The following is a 15859-nucleotide window of genomic DNA, read 5'->3' on the forward strand; positions in this document are numbered from 1 at the left end:
AAATAATCTAATAGCAAAACATTGAATGCCTGCACAACACTCAACTGAATTCTCTTAATTGTCCATTTGGACAGAAAAAGGCTGCGTTCATGCGAAACTAGAACTGCGTTTCTAAACACGTTTAGTCGCTAAACGTGTTTAGTTGCGTTGCGTTCATGCGATTTTTCCATTTAAACGCGTTTCAAAACGCCGATCTGAAACGCGGAAAAAAGGGCGTTTTGAATCATGATTCTGCCAGAATCACGATCGCAGAAACAGCATGAACGCAACCGTGATTTCAATCATGATTCTATGACGTCATTGTGCGCTGTGCGCATGCGTGTCTCATGGGGTATCCCATGCACAGCTTCTAGTTCTGTTCGCGCGCTTGTGTACGTCTTATGAATCGTGTGTTTTGGTACCATACTTGCACTTGTTTGTTTACATCAACGCCATACACCGATTTTATGCTAGTATCTAACGTTAACTGTATAATATAATAATACATGTAATATACTCTCCGATTGAGTTGATAAAAGTAATAGCTGCAGCGCTGTGTCTACCAAGGGAAACAATTGGAGAGACGAAGAATTAGGATTATTCCTCGATCTGTTCCTCGATCTGTGGGCAGAGCCTGAATGCCACAGCTTATCGGAAAGTATTCACCGAAATAAAAACGTAAAGGCCTGTACAGCTGAAATAAGGAGGTCTGGCTCGAGTTGCAGAGACAAGATCAAACTGCGCAGTGCGCTGCGCAATGGCAAAGGATGAGCTGAGCCAGAATCAGCATTGCGAAAGCCCGCATGAACGCTCTTCCGCTGAGACCGTGATTTGAAACGCCGTTTTGAATCATGATTCATGTTTGTGATTCTGGCTACGAAATTCGCATGAACGCGGCCTAAGACAATCAAAAATGACACTGCATCCTCCCCTCCCTTCCCCCCCCCCCAAAAAAAAAAAACCAATGACAACAACAACAACAACAAACACTGCTGGTATGATCATTGATGCTAAGCTCACAAAATCACTGGAAAATGTTGAGACATCTCAGTATCACATGGTGAGTCAATCAATTTCAATACCTAAAGCTGAATACCACATACACACGATGAGACATAATGTATGAATAATTCTCGTATTAGTTTCAGAATGAAATGATTTTGAATAACATTACACCTTAAAGGGATGGTATAGTTTTCGGTTCAGATGGGGCTTCAGATTTTCAACATTTTTTTAAATGATAATTTTTTAGATGAGATGAGCATATGCTGTAATTCTCAGAGGAAATCAAAGTTTATTTGATGAAGATTGGTTTTGAAATGGCGGACATATCCAAAACAAAGGTATCCTAAGAAAAGGTGGAACTCACCTTTTATTGGGATCGCTTTGTTTTACTTTGTTTTTGGATATCTCAGCCATCTCAAAACTGCTTTTCCTCAAATAAATGTTAGATTCCTCTTATAATTGTATGCTCTTTAACATTCCTTAAAGTGGTTTCTAACTATCTCACAAAAAGTTAAAGCTGAATCCTCATCGCAACCAGTACTATACCATCCCTTTAAACACTAGCAAGGCCTGCATGTACAAATAAAACATTAGCATTGTGGGATGTTCAATCCAGATTGATGGTATAATTAGTATCATTCAAACCCTGATCTAAAATCAGTTATTCAGAAGGGGGGAGGGGAAAGAAAGATGAAGGCAATTTTATGAAAACAACTGTACACTTCAATACAAATGATAGACACATCATGACATGAACAATACAGTTTGATTTCGATATGACACACTTACTTTACATCTACTCATACGAGCACAAATGCTCCAGCCAGTTATGTGTAGCAAAAAAAAATCTGACATGGGGCGGAAACTTCTGTTAGTATTGTACTTCCAAGGTTGTGACCTGAATAAATCCTGTTGATGTTAAACGGGCCATGGGATCATACACACAGCTTTACTCAAGTGCTTCAACTTTATACAAGGCAGTGACTACTACACCGAGTAGGTCAACAATATTATTATAAAGGGTAGGGGGGAGGGGGAAGAGTAGATCTTCACATAACCTTTGACCTGCTGACTCATACTCAACATGCTTTGCCAACAAATAAATTTTCTCAAGGGCAATTAGTCAAAAAGTACTGAGCAAACCACAAAACCACAATACCACATATTTCCAACACACAGCTGGAGTAGCAGTCATATTTTGGACTAAGGTAATCTTTTCTGCAGATAGCCACGACCACAGTTTGAAACAACAATCTAAAAGATGTCTCCACACATAAACACCAGCTTAGAATTAAAGAGCAGACTATTAATCTAGTGGTCACATGTATATTGTGTCCATAACAGCCATTAAATTAAAAAATAATACAAAATGCTGCAATTTATAATGTACAATAGCCAGACATATAGGACAAATGGAATACAACACTACAATGTATGTCTCAATTGGTCTGCAGTACATGAGTTTATTCCCCAGAAGTTGAAAAGCAGGCAGTGCAATAGTATACTGTAAGCCACACTGCTGCAAAGCACTACACTTGGCATGCTGCAGGAGAGCCCCTTGAATGGTTAGAATACAGCATACAATGTACATGTAGGTAGGAATATGTGCACTGAGGTACAATGTAAGCTCGTAATAGTCTTGTCTGGATCATGAGAGCTGCCAAATGCACTGCAACTTGTATTTCTTTCAATTCCCTCCATTCATTCACAGTTATGCTGGTATGATTCTGATGACACGCTGGGCCGCGGTACAGCGCGGAAGCGCCAACGAGTACAAAACAAAACAAAACAAATAAGAAAAGCACGCGTCAGTAAATAGCACCGGTAGTGGATTTGACAGGTCGATTGGCAATGGTCCAAATGCCATTCAACACAGGCCGCATCTATGCACACACTACACGCATTTTCAGCACTTTGGCTCCTGGCATGCATTCACATAAAATGTACTTGTACAATGTACCTACCAGGTTGAAAGATACCAAGAACACGCTCCTGAGCATGTGACTTGAAAAGACCAGTCCAGTGCCTGCTCTCAAAAAGGCTACCCATCACATCAAGGAATTCAATTTGATTCTACACAAGGATGACCTCATCTGACCTTTGCCAAATAAAGCAGGGTTCCCTTGATAAAATACCAAATCATAGTGTGCATCCATACTACTTTACAAATAATAAAATAAGCACAACTTGGCGGCACCATTTTTGCCTCTTTTGATACATGAATCATATTCTTTTTCTCTAACTGTCCATCTGTATCAAAGCTCACCCTTTTCTGTGCCTAATTAAAGAATTCTGAGTATGTTGTTAATATACTTACACATGCATATCATTGCTCCTTCCAGTTTCATCACTTGCTTTTAAAGGGCAACATAATTAACTTTACCTAACAGTTTTAGGAAATTCTATCACCTTCTTTAACTACCCCCACCCCACCCTGTCCCCATCCCCCCCCCCCAAAAAAAAAAAAAAAAAATGTGTGAGGGGGGATGAATTTCATTACATTTTAATTTCATTTCATTATTTTCAAGGAGACAATAAGCATACAAAAAATGCAAGAAATGTATGTAAAATCTCACAGAAAAATCATTTACAGACATTCTAAATGAATGCCTACAGACATTTCATGTTTCTCCAGGGTTTATCCTGAAATAACGCATTTATTTACTTTTCTTATGCATGAGAAAATAAAGAGAAGAACTAGTTTTTTTGAGACATCAACAATGACAGGAGGGGCAGGAAAGGGGGAGGATTGTAAGAGGACAAGATGGCACAAATCACGCTTTAAAAGTCTCAAGGAGGGGCGCGCTCCGAGATGGCTCAACTTCAGACGCTGCTCCTGCTGTCTTCTTCCGGACAGGAAGACTCGCTTTCCTGTCCCCATCTCTAGACCACTGCCACGGCAATGCGAAGGCAGCGTGAGATGATCTCTCGGTCATGCCATCTTTTTAAAGATGTTTGCACAATCCTCATCACCCACAAAGCATTTTTTAGTTATAAGATATATACTTTATTTTGAGAAACAGAAATGTATCCACTCCAGCTTTGTTCCTCTTAAGCCATCCATTAGTTGTTTCTGTCAACAATCGATTAGACAGGACTAAACTTCTAGAAAAAAAAAAGAAAGAGACTAAGCCAGCAGCTAAACATAAAAGAAACGGTCTGCAGTAGTATGCAGTACATGTATGTACCACTTTTTCTTTCTAACATAAGTTGTTGTTTTTGAGGGGGGATTACACAAAGTAGCTGTACTGTATATAGCACATGATTAAGTTTTTAACTAAACTTGAAAACAAGTCTGTTCGGATCGAAAGCTCAGGCCCCTTTTGACTCCATTTTACTCCATTGGCTCACCACTATTATAAAGCAGTTTTCAGCAGCTTTTTTTGCTAAACTTGAAAACAGAGTGAATGCAATAAAAAAGAAGAACTATCTGACATCTCTTGCTTAATCATCAGTCAAACATTAGGCCTCGAGGCCTATACCTAGATTGCATTATGTCATTACGATACTGGAAGCAAACCCATTCTGATCTATAAACAGGTTCTGACACAACCTCTTGTTAGGGTGTGTGTCATAAAGTTGTTTCTTCGCAGCTTCACTATAAACATTCTTACCCCATCCCCCTTTTATTGAAGGATGAGGCTTTCAACTCTCAAGCACCAGTGATGAACACACGAAAAAGTACTGAGTACAGACATTCAGCCGTGCATAATAATATTCTCTAAACCTTGTTTAACAGAATATATTCAAAACAGGTTCCTCACACAAGAGACTTTTGAAAAGATTGTCTCTCCTTGTCCTGACATCACTGACACTTTCACTGATCTTTTGTTTTTGCTTCATTGTCTACACTTGAAATAACTTGCTCCCTGTAGCACATTCTCCTTCACAAGAACAACCAGGCTGAAAGAAACTGAAGCAAGCTAATTATCAGATGCTTCAACCTAGTTGCCCCTAAAAAGGTCAATAGATAATGCTGCCTTACGGTCATCATTTTAATTTCTTTGGTTTGAAAAGTCCCTTTGATTAACTCTTGCTAAAACTTTGGTGAAACAGCAATAAACACTGCAGGGTAATTTATCATGATAATATCAAACAAAATCAAGCAGGACTGATTTTTGCATAGCTATACTGTATGCAGATTGCAGTAATTAACGATTTGTTCTGTATCCACACACACGATGTGTGGTTTTTTTTATTGCGTTGTAAAACTCATGAACTGTTAATTACGGGTGTGTGTGAATGCAGCAATTGCTGACTTCATTCAGTAAGTCTCTCTTCAGTCAAAGAGCTTCCATGTGTTTAAAGCCCCTTGCTTCAGTTTTAGTCTACTCATTTCAAGGAGCTTTAAGCACATTAAAAGCTTCTTGCTCATTTTGACTATCCTACAGTGTATCTTCCTTCTTGTTACTCAACCAGTGATATTCTGTCAAATGCTTCATCTTGACCTTTGATCTTTGAGACAGCAAGCCTCAAATCAAATCAGAGTGAGTCAGAATAAATGGACACTGGAGACTGTATGGGGGGATACACACAACTTGGCACTGGCGCAAAAGTACAGCTTGCACATGTACCTCTTTTAAACGAGGGTTTCAATGAGGGTTTAATATATTGTCATGCATCATTTAGCATGAAATGATTTCACTTCTCAAACAAGATAGGCATTTTTCATCTACAGACAAACATTTTCAACAAAAGTCTGCACAATCTACAATGTATGCAGTGCAACACCAGAATTTTCACCTGGAGAGGGTTTTTTCTTCAGAATACGCTCATCAGTAATAGAACAAACAGTAAACGCAACTTTGCTTTATGCTTCATGGTCTATCAACCAGCTTGGCTACAATAGATGAATTCACACTGAGGGACATTTCCCCTGCTGCTGGGTCAATTTCACAGTGCATTATTTGATACATCCATTGACTTTACTCCTCCTACATGTAATCACATGCTACAAACCAATCCAGTAAACTCATTACCACTAATTGCATTCCCCCCCCCCTACACTCAGAATGTAGATCGCATCGGTGAGGTCTTTGCTGTCTCAGATGCACAAGCCGAGGAAAAACCTCGTCCACGACATGGGGATAGTTGTGGGAATACGTGGGTAAGTTATGTATGGAAATCTGAATTCATCAGGAGCGTAGCTGATTACATGGCACTGTAGCAGACAGTCTGATGTCTCGAGCAATTACATTTCCATACATTAAGCAGCTGGTGGCTAGCCACGTGTGTCTGTGTTTGACAAACATGGGCGTAAGGATTTGAATTTCCTATGAATCAAAAGGGTATCATCATAGCAAACCTCATTTACAAAGTATTTTGGGGTGTATGCAAAAAGGGGCCTGAAATTACAAACACAGAGATATACGCTAAAAATAATAGGTTATGTGAATGGTAATCAATCCTATGGACAAATAGAGGTTCAGTTTATAGTCGTAGTGAATCAAGAAAATGTATGCTTCATATGCTAATTCAAATTGCTTTCATTTCAAAACCGTATTTTCTTCTTTTCGATGAAGAAAATTAACAAAATTTAGTACAAATAGACTGCAAAATGCTGCAATTTCCATCATAGTATAGTGTCCGTATAATATCACTGAAACGAGAGACACTCGTAGGACTTATTTTGAAGTGAAACTGGAAAGGTAAGCATAATAATTTGTGGGATCGTAGATCATCTGTTAAGAATTTCTTTTTAAGGATGTGTTTCATTTTCAACACATCATGACAATCTAATAAACAGTAATATTAAGTTTACACACACATCTCACTGTCTTTTGTACTAAATAGTCACTGAAACGATAATCCTTTGCCTGCCCTCCTTTGGGGCACAAAGCAGACCAATGGCAAATTGTGGGTTAAAGAAATGATTGCAGAAATTCTTTCATTTCTTTCCACTGTAAAGTGTAATATGGCTGGTTGATGCTTCATGCGTATAATAAATATCAATGCCACGAACCAATTTCGAATACACAACACAGATTTGCTTACAGACAAGAGACATTTATCCCTTTTAAATACAGATCTGGTAGTATGGGATACCATGTATATAATGGGAAGCTGGCCAGACTTAGATATATTCAGATATCCCCATAATCAATTGCGTACAGCTTTACTACTTATCGCTAGTATGTAAGTACACACACAGCTGAAAAATCTCGACTGGAGTTGAAGGTCATGGATGAGCGTATGCTATGGTGCACATACAAGTGTATTCACTGATGGGCAAATTTTATTCTGGCAGGTCTGTGCTTGTCACAGTTTTCAAATGTACTCCGGTGGGCAGCGAATGAAGATCATTTCAATCAAGCCAACTTACAGGGCATTCAGACGCAAAAAATTTATACTAGAACGGTATAGCTATACGAAAACGGTATTGCTATACGATGAATTTATAAATCTGAACACTGACTAACGAAACGACGTATAGCGAAACGACGGTCAGAGCATCGTTTTGAACTAGAACTCGATAACAAATCAGCATTCCCTGTGCGTCTGAACGTATGGCGACCATAGAACGGTATAACTGGGCGGGGCTTAATGGGACCGCGCACGAAAGGTGACCCTACAGCTGTCACTCATGACTATAACAGCATGCGCAGTGGGAAACTGGACATCTATATGACATTTACCAGAACGGTGAAAATAAGTGTCTGAACGGTCTGTCTGCTATACGATGATTCTTTATACGTCGTTTCGTTATCGAGTTTTGGTATAAAATGGCATGCGTCTGAAAAGGGGGCTTGTTTACCATGCTACCAGGTCTTTCACTCATTCTGATATATGGGAAGTATGTTTTACATACAAGGAAAATGGGATATTAGGGTGATGGGCCCGAGGGGACTCTACTGCTAGTACCAGTCTACTGATCACAAGAGGAGTTACACATTCATCTTTTACTTGTTGCCTGACTTAGACCAGGGAACCACAATCTGACGAGGTATCCCATCCCGGGGAAAATTGTTTGCACGAAGGGGTTTCAAATACGAAACTATCAAAAGATGAAATACTAATCTCCACCCCCCCCCCCCTTCCCAACCCTATCAATACTCTTTTCAGAAAACCTGTAGGATATTTTTATCAGCTGACCTGTCTGTGGGGTCAGAGCCGTCCATACCGTAGGTCCATACCCTACTCCCTAGGCCAATCGGCCGGATTACTTCACATAGCAAGGGGGATGAGTACAGCCGTCCACCTCACCACAGCTATGATGAATGTGTCATACGCCTCTCTCCCTCTCTCTGCACACGGCCAATGTCATGGGCCTCGCACTGGTGGATTACCCCTGCATTCATCCGCTCACACTAATACCAGACTGTGGCGCAACACACACACACATACACACACACACACTGATATGTATGTGCGCATTCACACACAACAGACAAGCCTGTACACCGCTGTACACATAGGACAGTAAACCTTCCAATGCTGACATTATGGGCAAAACCCACGCACTATTCAGTGAAATGTGATAGGGCAGAAATTTGGCCATGCATAATTTATGTTGTGCACAGCCAGCTGGCTGCCTGCCAAACATTTCTACAGCACAGACAGAGGGGAGAGAGAGAGGGGGGAAAAGTGATATAATGAAGCTGCAAAGCTAGACTTTGAACTTGGCTCAAAAGATGAAAAATCAGTTGGATCATCTCTGAAGATGCCACTCCAGTTGGGAAATACCTCTGCATATTAGGACAGTCAGGAAGCCACCGTGCAGTGACTTACGGCAACAGTTTTACGAGTTGTTGTGAAAGTTACTCTGATGTTCATACCATCACAGAACACGCTTGTCTAATACAACCTAGAATTCTTTCAAACTTTCTTTTTGTTGTTGTTGCTGTAGTGTATTATGCAGAAGATCACAGGCTACAAAAATCTACTACAGACTGTACATAACAGCAATAAACAATGTGGGAAAACAATGCTGAACTTCCTAACTTTCAGCATCAACAATATATGCCTAATTTAGTTAAAAGCTGATTGATATGAAATACACATTTCTGTGTTACTATCATTAATGGTTGTTCCATACTAGCACCTCCTTCCCCCCCCCCCCCCCTCCCCCCCGGTTAAAAAAAAAAAGATACATGAACTTAAAAAATGCCTCAATAACTGAGGTCTGTTACAAATCACACACACACAACCCACACACACACACACACACACACACACACACACACACACACACAACAACAACAACAACAACAACAACAACAACAACAACAACAAAATATGTGTAATATTGTGCTCCTAGAAACTTTTGAGTGGCCAAGTATGTGACTGAAAAGTTATCATTTCTGTTCAAATAACCCTTCTATGAGTAAAATTTTTTACACTTCTACAATCTGAAACGATACAGGCATGTACAATGTTGTAGTAACAAGGTCTACAATAAGTAGTTCTGGGAAATGTATACCGGTAGTTTTTAAACTTTGGATTCTGTTGTGGAACTTTGTTTATCACAGTGGCAAATTCCAAAATTACATATCTGCTAACAGTCCCACATGTAGTATTTGATGTCGGCTTGTCAGAACTGCCATAATTGCTCAATTATCGACAAGATCAAGGATTTACACGGTCTGTGAAAATGGTACACCTGTCTCAATTCAAATGCATATTATGCTCAGATGAAAGTCACAGGCAAGACAAGTGAGGGGAGTTACTCCCCTCACTGTAGGCCTACTGTAGGCCTAAATATTTTTACACTGTGTTTTCACATTTGTCTTTGTTAAAGGGTGTGTACAGTTCTGGTCGAGGTGCGGATTTAGCTTTTAATGTTTTGCGAGATATTCAGAAACCACTCTATGAGATGTCAAAGAGCATGCAGTTCTAAGGGGTATCAAAAGTTTATTCGATGAAAATCGGTTTGGAAATGGCTGAGATATCCAAAAACAAGGTGAAACAAAGAGATCCAAATAAAGTTGTGGCATGTCCCCTTTTATTATTAGCACTTTTTGGGATATCTCAGCCATTTGAAAACCAATTTTCATCAAATAAACGTTGGATCCTTCTTAAAATTACACGCTCTTTCATATTTCATAAGAGGCTTTTCATTATCTCACTAAGGAATGTTCAAAACATGAATCCCTACTTCCACCAGTACTGTACAGTCCCTTTAAAGGGAAGCAGTCCTGAGATTTTCACTGTACTGATAATTAAGAAGAGTAAAAAATATAAACTTTCACCAATTTATACGCTTGGACATCAAAAATTGTCTCCGTACGCGATTTTTGAAAAATAATTCCTGCAAGCGATCGTGAAAGAGCCGGCAAAAAGATGCTACGTAGTGCATGCCCTACTCACCAAGTTGACAGCCGTGCCTCTAAAAACCAATTTACGTGTTCAAATGATTAGTTGCAATTTTATCATATAATGTGAAAGTTTGTGGTTTTATAATTTCAAACAAAATATTTCAAGCTTAGATATATATAATTTACGAAAAATTAATATTGTAAACATAAATTTATATGTATTTTTAAACCAAATATACCATGAACTTGACATCAAATAGGCACGGTCGTTTTCTAGCTTCCGTCCGTGTTGCATACTTCTTAGCGTAGAAACCACTCTCGCGCGCAAATCCTTACCATACCAATGTATACATACACAGTACACTCGACTCCGTCCAGTCGATTTTGGCATTCAAACCGAAGATAACCTGTGCATGAGAGAGTCGAATTCTTCAAAGAAAATATTGTTTGTATCTCAATATTTCTGTAAGTAGCCAGATAATCGCCTTTCCTCGAAAAAAAAAAATATGACGTGAGCCGGGAAGGGTAAACACAGGGGGTCGTAGGGATATGATTTCGCTCCACTTTGCCGTGCATGTCCAGTCGGCACTGGCAGCAGCTAGCTCAGTGGCACTGTACTGCAGTCCAACCCCGGCTGCAGGCCCACGGTAAATTAAACATAGCTAGCCACTTTCCTTACTTCTCTACGCTTTTTTCCCTCGGTTCTCTTCGAAGTCGATGCTCGAGGTGTTTCTGTTTTATAACTCATGTGAGCAAATGGTCAGGATTGCATCTGGTTTCAGGAGTTTTCTCGGTTTATAACCGAGGGCCACAGCCTGCCGGTCCACGTAAAAACATCGCTTCACAAATTGTCCACGCACAGGTAGGTCACAACACGATTTCGAGATTTTGTAGGCCCTAAGTTTCTTATGTTCGGCATCGTTGTACCGATATTTCCCAGCCATACAGCTCACCTTTCACGATACTTTTGTTGGTCTGGGACGGAAAAAAGGATTTTCCTGGGAAATTTTCTGCACGATTCGAGCAAAACTACTGATGTAAGATAGCCTGACCAGACGACGCTGAATGCGGTCGCCCCTGTAGTGTACTAGCAGGCCTGTGTAGAATCGTTTCTACCTACAAATATGTACACTCTGTATGTACTATAGAACATGCATGAGCGGCGACAAGTAGGGCTGCAGCTGCGCTTGAGACTGGAAAAGTGCGAAGGGCAAACCGCGTACGGGGTGCGTACGCGTATCTACCGTAGATCTATCATCTAGTTGTACCGTCCACACGTGCGAATATAATACACAATACATACACACACACACAAACACACACACACACACACACACACACAATGTAGAAACAATGTCAAATACGAGTCGGAGTAGCCACCGACGTCTTCATGCATCCGGGTAAACTAGGGAGCGTACGGATAACGAGCAGAACACGGCTGGGAAGAGTTGTGCATCGACGACGTATGACTCTCCGCCAAGACTTGCTCATTAGCATATTCACCATGCAGAGTCACACTTTTTCAACCAAAATGTACGAGCTTATTTGGTGATTTTAAAGTTTGTTTTTGGTGAAAGTAGTTCATTGGAGGTACCAACAACAACATACTTTTTTAAATTTCGTGAGGACTGTGTCCCTTTAAAGCTCTAAGAGATGAGACAGTAGGTTGTACATGGATGTCTGCTACATTCTACGTCCTGCAAGGAGAGCTCTCATTAATACACAGGACTTTACAATTTGGGAGCAATGCCCACATATTTAGTAACATGCACAAACAGCCTAAAGTCACACACAGAATTTATAACTGTAATACACAGGACCTTACAGTTTGGGAGCAATGCCCACATATTTAGTAACATGCACAAACAGCCTAAAAACACACACAGAATTTATAACTGTAAAAGTGGGTGTTTTCGTGCAACTCATTTTTCACGCTTGGCGGGGTAAGAAGAGTTTAACATGTTTTCAATTCTGCAGAATTAAGACGTCAACTATTGGAACATATGGCAAGCAAAAATATTTGCGTGCTTTTATGCCCACGCTTGTTTCTGGTTGCGCGAAATGCCCAAAAATTTCAACACCGCAAACATTTCCACTTTTACAGCACTCCATAAATTCTATAACTGCGATCATCTCTCCGTTTTCCCTTCACAGAACTCAGGGAAAGGCTATAGAAATTTAATTGCTAGAGATACATGTAGACAAATGTCTCCTTTTGAGCCTGCAAGTCCCCTGTTAGATTCAATCTCAGTGTAGTACCTGGTGACATCAAACCTTACAGACCATTAATAGCACCAATGTGACCAACAAAAACTTACACATAACCTGCCTGGGACAAATTCATTTGAAAGGACTTCTACTGTGAAGTACAGTCTGTTGTTACCATCTGACCACAAATGACCAGACAGAAGCCCAAGGAAGCCCAATGACACAAAAGCCTTTTTTCCCCTTCTCCTCCAGACAGGGTCAAACTGGAATGAATTCATCCAAGAATGGGAATTTATTGTATTTACGGCAGCTCCTCTTTCTTCATTGGAATCTCAACATCGCACAAATATCAAATTGCAGTAAAGTCTGTGTTGCCATGACAACAGGGGTGTGGCAATAAAATGCCAGTGCTATGAGTATCTTTTGTTTAGCTTTTGATGGATATAATATGAGTGTTATCCAATTTCATCAATTACAATTGCATATCAAGTTTACAACTTTTGACTCAGGTGGAAAGATCTCGACTATTATTAAAACTTGTTGCTACCCTGAACCAGAAACTAGCAAAAATAATTTTAAAAAAGGAGCAAAAAAATAATATGGCCAATTTCCACAAGAGTTCATGACCATCTTCAAAAATATCTGACATTTACGAGAAACACTCTTGATGATATATTTCTTCCCATGGCTTTGTTTGTTTGTTTATTGTTGTTGTTAAAGTTTTGGATAATTTGATCGCCTACCTACTGTAATTAAGATTATCATCACAGTAATAAAGATATCTAACTGGTGTATAGACCAGCATCAACTGACAATCTGACTAAAGCAGTAGCCGAAACTGCCAAGACCTGCAATATTTCATGCATGTTTATAAAGAATCTCCCCTTCTACCCCCCCCCCCCCCCCTTATCCAATACCGACTGATTGAAGGTGTAGAAAATATGCTTACAGAAAAGCATCACAGTACCGGGTTTGTTAATGATTTCCTTATTGTTCATGGCACCATACTTTTACAAATCACAGGTAGGTCCTTTAAATGTGGATAACATATAAATTAGACTCGTATTAAAAGCATTAGTTTAAATCTCGTTTTATTTTCATTTATTTTGTTTTAGGGAAAGAAAAAAGGAGAGAGGGATGATAAAAATTCTGTGAGGCAGAATTCATACTCTTTGAAGTAAATATGCTGATTCTGCGCTAAAAATTGTAAAACAAACATTCAAACTGCTAGACATGAAATGTTTTCTTCCTCACAAATCCTACTTTCCATATGCCACATGTGCCAACTGCACAAGAACAAAAAAAGAAAGAAAAAAAAAAGGAAAAAAAAAGAAAGGAAAAAAAATCCTTTCCGTCAATTCAAGTACTGGCCCTGCTGACAGAGATATCCTTCTTCCTGAGTTGACACCTCGAAATGTCAGAAGGCCCCTTTAATACACAGGTTTAATACCTGCCTCGCACTCACACTGATGCCGAAATCTCTCGGCGTCACCGAAATTTGACCTCTGCACCCAGTGCCTAGACAGGGGACTAGCTAGTATCCCCCCCCCCCCCCCCCCTCCAAGAAAATGATAATGATAAAATAAATAAATGAATACAAAAATGACTCAACCAAGCAGATATCGCATCTGTCTGAAGTCATCAAAGATTAAACTCACGGCATACATGAGGCACTAGTACCTACAGTGTGCCGTCAAAAGAGCAAACACAGGGAAGTGTTAACAATTTGAGCAGATGGACAGATACATAAAATGTGCAGGTACAGTGTATATAAAGTATTTCAATAGGCAGCCTATCTTCCATAGCACATACACTAGTTATTAAACGCACAAATATAAAAGCTTTGCCAGCCACTATATCAACTGAATAGGGATCATGACAAACTGGAACTTTCTCATGTGGGTTCACTACACATCGTAAAGGTTAATTAACCCTTAAAATGCCATGGCTGTTGATGAGTACAGTCACTAAAGACCTTGATGGAGTCCTTCCTTTTCGTAAAATTGTAACCGAGTGCGGGATCGGTGTCACATTTTAGTCTGAAAACAATTTTTCATGTAAAAATTAGATCACAGATAGAGTCTGCCAGAAAAAGAGGAAACCAGGAAAAAGGTTTCTGGAGTTGGGAAATTTATAAACTTTTAAACGAGCATTGTAGACTGGCTGGAGTAGACCAATGAATACTGTGCAATACAAATTGTATCTGTGCGAGTGGTCAACAGGTACAGAGACTAGGACCCCGTTTACAGTGAGTGAAAAGAAGTCTGATAATACTGAAACTGATCTGTTTGATTTTTTGTCAATGTCAACCTGAACATGGAATTGGAGTTTTCCTTGGAGGATTCAAAGAAACTATGGCAGTACGCACACTTGGACAGAGCAGTGAAAGAAACCAATATACCAGCTACAGTGTAGCTGTGTGCGCCATAGGTTCGCAGGCATTCAAGGAAACCCCTGGTGAGATCTGGAGGCAGAGCCATTAAAGAGCTCACAGGAGCAATGCCCTCATCTACTCACGATTGTGCCTATTTCAGGATTTGTTTACTTCAAACAAATACACCTTGCACTAATAACAATGGCACCTAAGCTGAATCTCAAAACAAGGGTGATATCAACACAGTTTGCACTGGTGCTCATGGCGGCACTCCTAATTTGGGTCACGTTCATAATTTCTAAAGAGCGGTCTGGTCTGGTTATTACACAAATATCTGAGACTTTGTTTCTAGGAGAACTCATGAATATAAAACAAAATTTTGTTTAGATTTGCATGGTCAAAGGATTGAAGAGAAGTTTACAGAAATTAAAAAAAAGATGGATATCAGAAAGTCATGGCAGCTTGTAAATCAGAACAATAAGTGACAACCTATTTGACAAACTGTTCTAACATGATATGAAGAAAGTCAGTAACATGACTGTCCTGGTCACAAGCAAAGGTGTGAGCACTGTTTAAAAACACACAATAACATTTGAAACATATGGGTTGGAAGCATCACTTTGCTCTAGTCCATCTGTAGCTAGAATGATGTGTACACGTAACACATACAATATGTACAATATCCTCAAATATATACAGTGTATATTATGGCAATAAGGAGAGGAAAGCATTTCATGCACAGGAATTCTCATTTCTTTCAAAAGCCACATTAAACCTAGTGTGGACAAAGACAATGATGGATGGTCACTGCCCATTTCTGTGTTGATACGATATCCCATCAATAATACGGTCATTGGTTAATCAAATGCCATTTGTCTTTTTTTTTTTCAGATTGTCATTGATCTGTTACTCTCCCTGCAAGTGTGCTCATAAAATTCAAATTTCTCCCAGCACTACTTACATAAGGTGTACTCTCCTGAAAATATGAGTGTTATTATGGATTTCCTCTACAGAATAAAACACAATCAAAGGCAAGAAT

The 15859-nt window shown here is 39.6% G+C and overlaps 1 protein-coding gene across 2 annotated transcripts in view; it reads right to left on the bottom strand.

The window, feature by feature from the left end:
* Positions 1-15859, bottom strand: part of LOC139730796 (CTD small phosphatase-like protein 2-B) — a 72133-nt gene that overhangs the window by 50812 nt on the left and 5462 nt on the right. Inside the window, exon 1 of one of the 2 annotated variants that reach the window (XM_071641665.1) lies at positions 8077-8242. The exons of the other annotated variant lie outside the window; for it this stretch is intronic. The gene's annotated coding sequence lies outside the window, so the exon portion shown is untranslated. Of the gene's footprint in view, positions 1-8076; positions 8243-15859 lie in introns of those variants that run through there. 2 annotated transcript variants of the gene reach the window in all.

The sequence above is a fragment of the Diadema antillarum genome, unplaced genomic scaffold (genome assembly GCF_040938485.1).
Source record: "Diadema antillarum isolate AM-2024a unplaced genomic scaffold, OU_Dant_1.0 seq00000338_RagTag, whole genome shotgun sequence".
In the NCBI taxonomy this organism is placed as follows: domain Eukaryota; kingdom Metazoa; phylum Echinodermata; class Echinoidea; order Diadematoida; family Diadematidae; genus Diadema; species Diadema antillarum.